Raw genomic sequence first — 10,708 nt, forward strand, 5'->3', positions numbered from 1 at the left:
CACTCATATTGATTTCCATAGTAACGCACGTAGGTATACATTAATAATTTAGTTGTTAGGACCCTAGCAACCAATAATAGTGGATTGGATTACGGATTTCTTCCGAAATAACTTTTCATACAAAACAGAATTAACTGAAAATTAATTTAATTCTACTTAAAGATGGCTAAAAGTATTAAAAGAATGCATTGGCATCGTGTTCTGATGCATTCTAAAAGTTTCAAATGTCTAGCTAGTCGGGAAGTTAGTTAAAAATCGATTGCAAGATTTGTACCGAACAAATAAGAATACGACCTAATAAAAACGTTGTAAAAATGACCATAAAATACGATACGATCTTCCCAGCGGCGATTTTCTTTGACGAAGATTACGCGATCTTGAAACAGTTCATACAATTATTAAATTATACCAAAATCTTAAAATACCTATAGGTACGTATCTGTAACAAATCGAAAATAAAATATCACCCAAACGATACAAAAATAAACGGACACGTACCTATCTATTTGTAAACAAAAAATAAGCTAGATACCTACTAAGATTATCATATTATTATTATGATTATGTCATCACTGTTATTTTTAATAATACATATTTTTAATAGGTAGGTACATTATGAATGTGATTTTAAAATAGAGATATGTACATACATTGATATTTATGTCTACTAAGTGTAGTTGCTACTTCATAACTCTAGGATGACAATGATACTTACCTATAATATCGTCGCCCCAAAATCAAAAGGGCACATGTGCAATTTTGACGGTTTTGACTTATGAATGCAGTTTTCTTCGTATTTTTTTTCTCTAAATTTTGGGCAAAACGGCATTTGTGAAGCAAAACCCATAAATTCACAATTGAGCAAAGAAAATAAAGGTAACTTGTGTATTTGTAAACTGATCTTCATTTAATCATTAATTTAATGTATAGGAAAAATGTAACATGTACACGATTTTAGGAACTATGTGTTATAATGTTTACAAAAATAATATAGGAAAAAGGTAACAAGTGTAATTATTTAAAAGTGAGTAAGGGCCTTTGTAGAAAAAAAATAATTTCGTTGCAGAAAAAGGGCACTTGTGAAAGTTGTGAAAAATTTAAAAACATTATGGCAGCGGACAAAGAGGCCCAAATAAATATTTTGGAAGATCACGACGCTCGCAAATCAAAAGATGAAGATAGAGCTGTTCATAAATGCATATAGGAAAAGGGTAACATGTGACTAAAAACCTCTTAAAAATCAAAAATTGACAAATTATAAAAAAATATAAATTGCATTTCAATCTTGAGTAATTAGGTCACATGTGTTCCAAATTTCATTTCAAAATATTAAGTAATAACCTCTCCACGATTTTTTTTCACTCCAAAAACACTTAAAATGCGTTTTTCTCAAAAATCAATTTATGCACAATTGCCCTTTTGCTTTTGGGGCGACGATATATTCTAAAAATATATATTTTTAGATAAGTAGGTATATTATCTATTTATTTATTTATTACTACATACCTATTAATACAAGTGAATATAATTTGATCCAATTTTATGCGAGGTAATCAGGGAAAGAGGCGTATTCACTGTAATAAAACGTGCAAAGTTATAAAGCGTATTATAGTTACTCTACGTAGCAGGAATTTACCAAAAAAATACGATTTTTACTTAATTTTAAACCCGTAACTGAATACCTACACCAACTAATAAAAATTGGGTATTAAACGAAAGCTCGTGATAAAACGGTTTATTTAATTATTGTAACGTAATTTTTGAATTTAATAAATATTTATTCATGCCATACCTCTCTCCCTCCCGTGAAAATTACAGAGAAACATTGCATAATATGAAATTTCTGAACACTCTTAGTTGTCCAGAATGCTTCCAACTCAGGGAACTCAATTTTTTCTGTGTTCCAACTAAATACTACATTACAATGAATATCAGTTACAATTTCCCAATGATAATGGTTACCTAATCTTAATATATTAACTAGCTTAAAATTACAAGGTGGCAATTTCATTCTCGATCATTTCTCGGTCGGCAACATCATTCTCGATGCGCACACTATAATAATATTTTTATATCGTAAGAAATCTCGAGTAACAGGCGCACACAAGGGTGCGGACATGCCCCCAGGAACGGAGAAAATACGAATTATTACGGTAAATGGAATATTACTTCTTCTTCGTCGTCAGGACCTCATGACTAGGATATTTGGCGAGCCCCCCTACCTATCGCTAAGGATAAAGGCAGTGTGACGCTCTACAGTAGCGTTTTACAAATAATTGTGTACGCGGTAAAATTAATATATTTAGTGTTTTTTTTTTATTTTAATACACCCATTTGAATGACTATGGAGTTATTGAGTATCGGCACACAATTAAAAATTGCATCGCCCAACCACATAATTTTAAGTAATACCTATTATTGAAGGAAAATAGCGCCGCATGCGACTTTTTTTACTATAAGAGCAAATTTATGATGTGAGTTTATCTCACTTATTTTGTCGACTCGCCACGCCGGGCCCCTCCTGAGCTCGGGCCCCCAGGCTAGAGCCCTGTCACCCCCACCCCTTGTGGGGGCCATGCGGTACGGTACCTAATTAGGAACTTATAAATTTGTACAACCATCTGAGGCATACAATGATCGCTTTAATATTCCGATGCAGCATGTCTAAAAGACAAGACAACGCGAACGACAAAAACGGACACTAACGATCCTAATAATAATAAGACATTAAACCACGCGCATTCGATACCCACTTGGTGATGCAACAGCTCGTAATACTTCGTAGGTGAACACCCTTAGTTATATTTGCAGGTAGGTATAGACTCAAAGTATGGATTGTATGGGTATGGGGAATATAGGTACTTATCTGTAAAAGTGTCGTATTCCGCGGATGAAGCGACGAGTAACTATAAATAGTAGGATCGGAGTAAATGTGGAAGTCAGGAGTGGCACCTGCTAGATTTTATGAAGTTCCCCCTTCCAACACCTTGCAAATAAATAATAAAATATTATAGATACGTACCTACCTATTTTGTCAATACGTCTATAATTATTAATTATAGTAGGCATAGAGAACGATTTCTTTGACGATCTTTGAATCGAGTATGTGACTATTATACATACATTTCTCAAAGTTCGGTATAGGTACCTAGGTACCTCACTAAAGATATTTTATATATTATAGGTATCTATCGATATTTTATATATCCGGTTTTCCAACCAATTTCCTCTACATCGGAAATGAATGTTAATTTTTGACAATATCAACAGATGACTCTTCAATATTGTGATAAATAAAATTAACGTTTAAATTCAAAATTATCATATCGCCAACCAATAAAGTTATTCACACATGCCTATCTACCGGTCCAATACTTAAAACATTTTCATACTGCAGATTATAATAATAATATACATTTATATTCGAAAGAAAGTAGTTGCATATAAATGTAGGTAAACTAGTTTTTTTCTAGCATTTCTTGTCCTTGAGAAGATCGATCTGAAGTTCGTGTCCTGTCCTTGACATTTCACAGAATATCCTCATTTACCGGGTGGTCATAAACTAACACACCCACTGAATCGTAAATGTTAACCTTTTTAGAATAGTGACATAATTAAAATAACACTGCAATCGGTTGTGTAACACAATAAAAACAGTTATAATGAAAAATAAACACATACTGGATATATTATGTATATGATTACCATAGGTACGCAAATCGCACTAGAAAATTATACTGGAAATATTGCGCCGATGTTTGAGCTTTCTCACAATGTCGGCATATATGAGACGGAAACAGATTCAAATAAAAATGTCTTAGAGGAAAAATCAGACCATAAGGAATGTAAAATGGTGCCACTCACTGCTGCAAAACATTAGAGTTATAGATAAAGAAATAAAAGGTAGGCGACTCGCGCTAATAGCATAATCACATCACCAAGGCCATCGATGTCAGGCAAGCTAAAGAACGAATAAAAATTACTTCAACCATCACGGATAACATGTCCACATCACAATCATGACTTCGGAGAATGATGACCACGGCAGTCGGTCTCCCAACTTCTCTCATATATGGGACTATGGCTGATGCTCACTTTGTTAAGGTGTTCAAGACCAATAAATTTGGCTACATATGGAATGTGTGCGATATATTGTCGTTCTACTATGATTTAAACCCGTTAAAATAGAAACATTAAAGTATAGTGGTGAAACATTTTTCAAACGAAAACAATATCGAAGAATTCAAGCTGTAATTACAACATGCTAAGACTGTTAAGATCAAATGGATTTAAATATCCTTATATGCCAAAAGACTTGAATTACCACCGTTGAATACAATATCGGAACGACCGATATCACTGAGATTGCCTTCATGCAAATATGAATGATAAAACACGAATAGAACTATACCATCGTCGGTCAAGTCAAATGTACCGTTGGACATGAACAACATGGGGAAACATTTCTCACACGCCAAAAGATGACTACGCATTTAAGGTAAACCATCATACGTCCATCATACACAAATCATTGAGAAATCTAGATTCAAGAAGTGGTTAGATTATCTCGTGCAAAAGATCTCGTGCCGCTGTACAAATACAACGGTAGGTGTGCAAGCTCTCAACTCGGCTGCGTCAATAGCAACGATGATAATTCTAGCACAAACGTAGAAATGTTGATCGGAAACAGCGGATTTCGAGAAGTTGCTGGCGAGAAACACGCGATGTTGTTGAACGAAGAAGTGTCTCGATAATATAGCTTCCTTTGCAAATTCAACATGAACCAGGCCTACAAAAGTGCCACACCGAGCAGCTTAACCTCAAATGCATCAAACGAAGACTAGCAAGTCTAAGCAACAATTGTATCAACTTGACGCTCATTATAAATGTAATCATAACCCACATACAAATCATTTATAACAGCATGCTTCAGGTGTAATCGCTTCTACTTTCATTCACAACTCTGATCACACAACCTGACTTCTAACAGAAATATTTCCACACAACGGCTGTGATTCCGACCGAGCACAGCTATTTTTTGTAAAAGAACATTTTTTTCTTGCTCACCCGGCAGTTACCCGAATGAATCGATGTTTGAAAAGAACGAAATACGCACGAGTGAAAGAAAGCAAAGATACACGTCCGATTGGGAACGAATGGGATAGAATCACCAACGCGGCACGATTGGTAGAGCAGACGTCATACGACTTTCCTGGCGACGTTTCATTGGTCGAAATCACGTGTTCCGAGCCCGATAGTATACGTTCTAAAGTTGGGTATACACGATACTTCCGATATCCATCACAGTAATTGAATAATTTTATGCGAATGATGCGAATCAAAAATTAATTATTCAGGGTTCATTGACAGATGATTGTATTTGGTAAGAACAATTTGACTTCATGACAACGATGATTAACTTACGTTATGAAGGCAGGAATGTCAAATCGAATGTAATTTAAATTATTTATTATTGGCGCTACAGCCCAAAGTAGCCCCTGGCCGCCTCCAACATTATAGCGCCTGTACACGTGCATGAATTTACTGTCGGCAATAGTGCTTATTTTTAACTATCGTGATAATAACTTTACACGTAGAGAGGCCTCCACGTAACCTTGCCATTGTACATAGTGTTAAGGATTTGTGTGTATACGCAACCGTATAATTGTATTAGTAAAAGCCAAGCACTCGATTGGTTTACTCACGTATGCCGTATGATTTATTGTATTAGTAAATTCCAAGCACTTGATTGGTTTAAACAAGTTTTTTTTTTTAATTATTCCAAATGGCAAGGTTACGTGACGGCTAATCTAAAAGTGCTGATTGTCTCATCAATCTCATTCTTCAAGAGTACGCGAGACAATGTCGATGTTGTCATTAATTTATAATACTATTTGACAGGACGTATTGAAAATCGGTTAACCTCAAAATGAGTAGTTCGTTTTTTTACTTAGATTTACGCAGATCTTACTTACACATTAAAATTCAGAAGTTTCCAAACTTGTTTGATTCATGCACGCAATCTTGCCAACAGCAGGTTGGTACATGTTTACCCATACATTTTCTTACTGTGAACAGTAAATCCATATACGTGTAATACGGGGTTTATTCTCCAACCTCTTTTCGTTACACTGGATCGCCAGTTGGCTACGCCTAGGGTCTGGAGGTTCTTTTACTTCATCCAAAAACCGGATTCGTGATCTTCCTGCATCGTCATTCAACTGGCATTGACGTTGGTCGCTTCGACATCCATGTTCTAACAAACAGTGGAACGCCCCGTATTATAATACCGTTGGACACACGAATGATAATATTATAATAATATCATTGACTCGTTAATTGAAATATGTAACGACGGGTCTATTTTTCACAATTTAGGCTTTTCAATCAAGGTTTATTAATTTTGAGATATTTTTACCGTTATTTATAATTTAGAACTGTGAACGGCCACCTTAATGTACATAAGTATGCCGAGAACGTCACAATTTCCACGCGCACCTAAGCACGTTCTTAATTTGAATTCCACAAAATATAATATAGAAATTCTGCAAATATTTTCATTTCTACCTAACAACCTGACTAAATTCCAGACCCTGACGTTGCATTATTGTTTTCTATATGTTCAAGGCTTGAAGATTGATCAAACCATTTGCACAACGCATGAGTATTTTTGCACAAATCGGGGGCAAAAACTCGAAAAATGTTTTATTTCGATTGTGTCTGTGCTTCGGAAAAATTAAATATCGAATCTACTTGAGGCCTGTGTCCGATCTACTCAGCTATATACGATTATGACATTATGTAAAAGTTTCTAGGTATATTATTAATATCAGCATCTTCGATAAGTACCTACCTAATATTCTATCAGCTGTAGTATAAATTCAAATTATGCGAAAAATATATTACAAATAACTGTCATGGGGTCGGATCGATAGTAATTCTCAAAACAAGTTCGTTATACCTAAGACAGTAATTGATCAAAAAAAAGTCCATCAAAGTACTTGTGGACAAACTAATTTAATGTACTCCACCTAGGTCATATTATATAATAATTAGCATAGTAAATAGGTAGAAGCTACGTAAAGTTTTAAGAAATTGCAACCGCTAACAAAATGCCCATTTCGCCACAACGGTTGTTGTGGATTTATAAAAAATCACTCAATCTGGTTATACAGTGATGATCGTAATTGTACAGAGTAGGTACCTACCTATAATGCCTACTATCATTTTTTCATATTGTTTAGTCAGTTTAGTGTGATTTCGTATGAAGACGACATAATACACAAGTACCTACCTAGGTGGAGCTAACTGCTAGGGTACTTATCAGTTTTGCATTATCTGGGTGGGAAATTATTGGGATTCTAAAAATAATCCACACCTCCCTAATTAATCGACACATTTTGAAGTTTATATTTAATTATAAACAGTTAACATTAAACAGTAAAATATGGCATACCTATCGTACAAAATATTGTGATTAGCAAGTTCGATTGATGCAAATTTGAGACTCAATAATGTGAAACGTGTATTAAATACGTGCATCACATATTTCAAATACATCAAATTGATAAAATGAGTTTACATTTTTTTAATAAATAATGACCTATATTGTATTGAGTACCAGAAGAATGGATAGGTAATTAATTTGTTATTGTACAGTGTGATACCGACTATTGATAATATTATTATGGAAGCTTCAAAAACAAAATCACCATGATAACGTCGCGTTAACTGCGTGATGCCAAATCATCAATTTAACTGCTTGCTTGAACAGCCATTAAACTATTCTCTATTCAATACTAACGGATTGCCAATTATATTATTATTGGTTGTAACTTTTTACTAGTAGGTAGGTACCTAATACCTAGGTAGATTTCGTACCTGTCTTGAAAAAGTCATTAATTGATAGTATGTTTACCTCTGTGGATAGATGATGGGCATTTCGGTCAAAATAAATTGTATCATTGCAATGTTATAATAAAGAAAACATGTTCGTGAGTTGACATTTAAACGTAATAACATTTTTAAAAAAAACCCTTGAAAATTTGGCTGTTTTCCCAAATCTGCCGAAATCCTGATTACTATTTTTAGTTGCCGAGTTCAAACGCACTCAAAATAATGAAAATCTACGCAGTAACACACTATAATACGGTAAAACGTTAATTACAATACGATAATTTGATGACATCTTATAAAACTCACATAAAATAGATCTCCTTTTCGAAAATCACTTGCGTTTCAGAAGTACCGTAACAAAAAATAGCACTTGTTCATTTGTATGTATAACAAAAATAACCGCACTTGACACTGCAAACGTCCACAAACACTATAAGAGATCTAAATTAACATGAATTCCTTTGTCGTAATTGATTTATTCTTTGGAAGCGGGCATAAGATATTTTAAATCTGTCAAAAACATAACTCCCGACGTCAAAACCCACAACACGTCTCATCTGAGAATCTTACACTGACAGATGAAAATAATATAACCTCAAAATTGTACAAATTCGAAACAGTAAAAATATTAATTAAAAAGTATTTATTTATACTTACAATCCGAAGATATACTTTTTTGACGAAAGTAACTTTCGTATTCCACACAGTTAGGTGTTAGTGTACTTTATAAAAACATAGTATTATTTAAATGAAATATTAGCGCGCACTTCTAATCCAATTGTACTTAGATAGGAAATCAACCGTATTTCGTTGCACTCGCGAGTCTAGTTTCAATAATAAATGGACACTTTTAGTTTGAGGCATATTCATTAGCAAACAATCACTTTTTCATTTATAATTCCGACGATTGTATTCAAATGTCGCCGATTTGGCTTTAGGTCACAGGTCACGACAGCGAGATTCAGATCGAGTTATTTGACAACAATAACTACCTACCTACTCATCAAAGCAATTTTATTTTGAATTCTTTCTCTTTCTTTAAGCCACGATCAATTACAGAAGCCATGAGTGAATTATAATATTAAATGGGTTAAAAAGAGACAAAAGTAGTGTCATTACAGTAATATTACTAATGCGTATAAGTTGTTTTCAAACTATATAACATTACATATTTACACACACTACTGCAGAGACTATCTATGATCACTAGATTAAAGTTTCATTTTTGACAGATCGTCTTTTGAATCTTGACGAATTCTTAAAAATGATTTACATTATATCGTTGTGATTATAGGAAAACAAAGATATCATTTTTTGAGAATGCGATAAAAAAAATAACAGGTGGGCCACGATTGGAGGTCAAGTTTATCATAATACATAATGTAATATTATATACCTTCATAATAATAATATAAAGATAGCGGTAGTACATACATATTTCTAATTTTATACCTACTATTCCAATAACGTTAAATTTTAACATTTAGTAGAAGACCTATGTAGGTACATACCTACCTACTACAATATTTAATTTACCACCTAAGTACTTGTTTTACCGACATAATACGATATTGTTAATTGAAATTTACTTAGCTAAGGTTAATCGAGGTAAGTGTGACATTACCAAACAGAAATTCTGTATTCCCTGCGTGACACAGAATTGAAAGACACGAATTTCATCCAAGTTCATGATGCATACCTATATGTTATACCTAACGATTCAAAACTTTCCCATGTTATCTAGGTACAATGTCATTACAATTATCATGTATAGAAGTAATCTACCGTATATCTTCTATAATAGCTAAGTACTACATTTTAATAATTTATTGACTACTAGTCATATTACCCCGATATTGGGGTAATTGTAACCAAATCAACTTTGTTCCATAAAATTAGGTACCTACCTATTTCAAATCCGTAACGTATTACAGGCTTATACTTCATAGGAGATTTTTGTCTTGAATTAAAACTTTAGTGGATATCCATAGAATTCTAATAGAAATGAACCAAATTATTTTTTGGGGTAAATGTATCATACTAATGTATGTGGTGCCAGCTTAGACTATAGATACAACTAGACGCCACCCGTTGAATTGCTAAATGAAGCCGCGTGCCTTGCGTTTGGTTTGTGGGCGAGCGAACGCATTCGTCTACAAATGTTCGAGACCATAGACCATTTCGCTAGTGCTCGCCTAAAGTGCTCGCCCAAAGTGCTCGCACTAGACGCTCAAAATTAAAATATAATTTTCTATTTTTTTACTTTATATAGTATTTTTAAGCGGTCAAAATGCAACCATTAGGTAAAGATATCCATAATTTAAGTTATTTTAAAGAAACACTAGGTTACTGATATCAAAATATATAATAAAATACAAATAAATTATCACGAACATGTATCAACTTACCTATGAAACGTAATACCATCTTCTTGCTTATCAGTACGGCTACCACATTTTAAGACAACACACAGAACCATCTTTTCTACTTAATTAACTAAAAATATTTACCATTGACTTTATGTTTAACACAAAAAATATCAATTTTAGCAACACGAGCTCGCAAGTTATCGACGCTGTGTGAAGCGTTTCGCCCTGATTTGATGGCGATACTTTTGGAAACTAGCTCACACATTTATGTAGACCTTTTATCTTACTCTAGCGCGTGTCGCAGAGATTGTAAGGGTGCCGAATACTTTCTCACTCGCACTCATGCATCGTTTTTGTTCAGGACTTGGGTGCCAGTCATTTCCCATCGCCAGTTAAAACAAAATTTGTGCGAATTCATATAAAATAGGTACCGAGGTAGGTAT

The 10,708-nt window shown here is 33.9% G+C and overlaps 1 protein-coding gene across 2 annotated transcripts in view; it reads right to left on the bottom strand.

Annotated features, from left to right (window-relative positions):
* Positions 1–9,104, bottom strand: part of ACC (acetyl-CoA carboxylase) — a 150,980-nt gene extending 141,876 nt beyond the window's left edge. Inside the window, exon 1 of one of the 2 annotated variants that reach the window (XM_085956808.1) lies at positions 8,554–9,104. The gene's annotated coding sequence lies outside the window, so the exon portion shown is untranslated. Of the gene's footprint in view, positions 1–8,202; positions 8,470–8,553 lie in introns of those variants that run through there. The other variant, XM_085956807.1, reaches the window with a different exon arrangement.
* Positions 9,105–10,708: the final 1,604 nt, after the last annotated feature.

This window comes from Rhyacophila brunnea, unplaced genomic scaffold, assembly GCF_057557595.1.
Source record: "Rhyacophila brunnea isolate RB1 unplaced genomic scaffold, BYU_Rbru_1.0 scaffold_6, whole genome shotgun sequence".
NCBI lineage: Eukaryota > Metazoa > Arthropoda > Insecta > Trichoptera > Rhyacophilidae > Rhyacophila > Rhyacophila brunnea.